This window comes from Penaeus vannamei, chromosome 13 (genome assembly GCF_042767895.1).
Source record: "Penaeus vannamei isolate JL-2024 chromosome 13, ASM4276789v1, whole genome shotgun sequence".
In the NCBI taxonomy this organism is placed as follows: domain Eukaryota; kingdom Metazoa; phylum Arthropoda; class Malacostraca; order Decapoda; family Penaeidae; genus Penaeus; species Penaeus vannamei.
The window spans coordinates 8,535,508-8,538,007 of record NC_091561.1 but is presented as its reverse complement, the minus strand read 5'-3'; the positions used below and the strand labels follow the sequence as shown (position 1 = coordinate 8,538,007).

The window sequence follows — 2,500 nt, the reverse complement described above, 5'->3', positions numbered from 1 at the left end:
GGGGAGAATGTTGCATTATGTTATGAGGGAGGTGTAGCCAAGGATAATGCACGTTCAATGATTGGCTGCCTGTGTCGATATGTGTCAGGACGGAAGCTGTAGTTACGACAACAAATCAGCTGACAGTAGTGCACCTGCTCTCCCCTCAGACGGAAGTGGGACGTGGAAACAAGGGGAAGAGAGGAACAGAAAGGCTAACTAAAGGACAGCGTCTAAGATACAGTGACGTTAGGAATCCGTCGCTTTCTTCCTTACAGGTAATGTTTTGGTTACTCCAATCTGCGCTCGGGTTAGCTTGCTTTTGAAAAGAAAAAAAATAGTCCTGAGGAAAAGGTATAGTTTAGTTAATCGTCATTCAGTTGACTCGAGTGTAAAGTCTGATTATTTGTCTAATTTGCTAATTTCCTGTGTTCAACTTTCGTTAGACCTAAAATTAGATCAATTTATCATCGACAATTTTTTTTTTTTTTTGGTAATCAAGGCCAAAAAAGGACAGTGGATCCTACAACCCCATCGGAACTACAGTGAAATACAATAGATTTAACACCTATCCTCAATATCAACGTAATTTCTCAAAACCTATTTATTCCCTTCAAAATATTCATATTCCCGGTCATTGGGTTTCATCATTTGATATAAAAAACTGAAGTGATCGCATTCAGATGTCGGCAACCGGACAAATCAACCCAGATATTCCCTCAAATTTTTCGAACTAGTGTCAATATTTCGAATATCTGCAAGTCTCACTTTGCTACCGTCCGACCTATGATAAAGCTATATTTTCATTACTGTTATTAGACCGACTGCACGTCCTGCAACATGTGCGATGCTCTTATCAAAACAGCTTCATTGATTATCATTTGCAATCGAATAACCCGTTTTACCCATCGGATATGTCGTTATGTGGGTTTATAAAGGTACGTTTCACCCGGAGAGTATGACCGCTGGGTGTGCTGTAAGTGCTGGCCGATCACCGTCACCCGTCGTTAGCTACACTGTTACCGTTAGCTGATCCTAATCGTAGTCTATTAGCTCTAACAAGGGTCATTTGGCTGGCGTTAGATAACCTGCCCGTAGCGTGATTTTTGTGCGACGCTGTTAGATGTTGTGACTATTTTTATTTATTTATTATTTTTTTGTGTGTGTGCCTCGGTTGTTATGTTAAGATTGTTGTTGTGGTTGTTCCAGTGTCTTTGATTGTTTATTTGTTTAATTCCTTGCATGGTTAATCATGGTGTTTCTGCCTTATGTTCCATGTTTGTATGATGTACTGTGCGTCACTTCCTATGTGGACATCATGAATATGTACATGTACAACGGAGGCATATCTAACAAGGTGTTTGGGGAAAGCATGTGTTTTATGCAGGGGCTTACACAAGGGGGGAGGGGGTTGTTATCAGGCAAGTCTTCGCAAGCACTCATGCACGGCGCTCCGGTTGCAAGCGGCGGCTAAAACGAACAGCTGGTTATCCTCCCTCTCGACTCCGCGGAACCTTGTCATGGTTTATCATTATCAAAGCAAAAAATACAGGCATCGGTTAAATTGCTACCGCTGTTCGTTTATCTGTCATGCTGTCTTCTTAGTTTTATATTTTTTATTTTATAGGTACAGTTATAGAATGTAATACAAATGTGTGTGTGTATATGTATATATATATATATATATATATATATATATATATATATATATATATATATATATATATATATGTATGTATATATATATATATATATATATATATATATATATATATATATATATGTATATATGTATATATGTATGTATATGTATATATATATATATATATATATATATATATATATATATATATATATATATATATATATATATATATATATATATATATATATATATATATATATATATATATATGTGTGTGTGTGTGTGTGTGTGTGTGTACAGATATAGGTAGATAGATATAGATATTCTATGATGAGAACAAGCGATAGTAGAAAGAAACACTTGCAAAAGAATAAATAGAATTAAGCAAAAGAACGCTGAAATAAAGAGAAAATAGGTGAACGAGAGAAGAAAGGAGAAGGAAAGACGTGAATGAAATAAAAGCACAACGAAAAAGAGGAACGGAAAAGGGAAAAGACTGGAAAGTACAAAGCAGTGATAGAAGGTGAGCGGGAGGAAGAAAGACAAAGAAAAATAAAAAAGAACGAATGGAGAGAGAGAGAGAGAGAGAGAGAGAAAAAGGGGGGAAGTGTATAAAGAGGATAAAGCTATAAAGAAGAAATAGAAACGTGGAAGATGAGAGGAGAGGGAGACGGGGGGGAGGGGGGAACATGTGACGTCATTGCTACTGGTAGATACATCAGATAACTGCTTCATCGCGGACTGTTGATCATTATCTAAAAAAAAAGATAAAAAAATTGTATTGGCGCCGCTCGTTCTTCATCTGTCTGTGTCCGATTGCATGGCTAAGAGCGCCGTGACTTGCAATTTTCGTTTTTCGTTGTGTCTTGTCTGGTT

General features: G+C 36.8%; 1 protein-coding gene across 1 annotated transcript in view; it reads left to right on the top strand.

Annotated features, from left to right (window-relative positions):
* Nucleotides 1-130: 130 nt before the first annotated feature.
* The window catches only part of fuss (SKI family transcriptional corepressor fussel), an 89,971-nt gene continuing 87,601 nt past the window's right edge, over nt 131-2,500 (top strand). The window contains exon 1 of the mRNA XM_070128911.1: nt 131-257. The gene's annotated coding sequence lies outside the window, so the exon portion shown is untranslated. The remainder of the gene's footprint in view (nt 258-2,500) is intronic.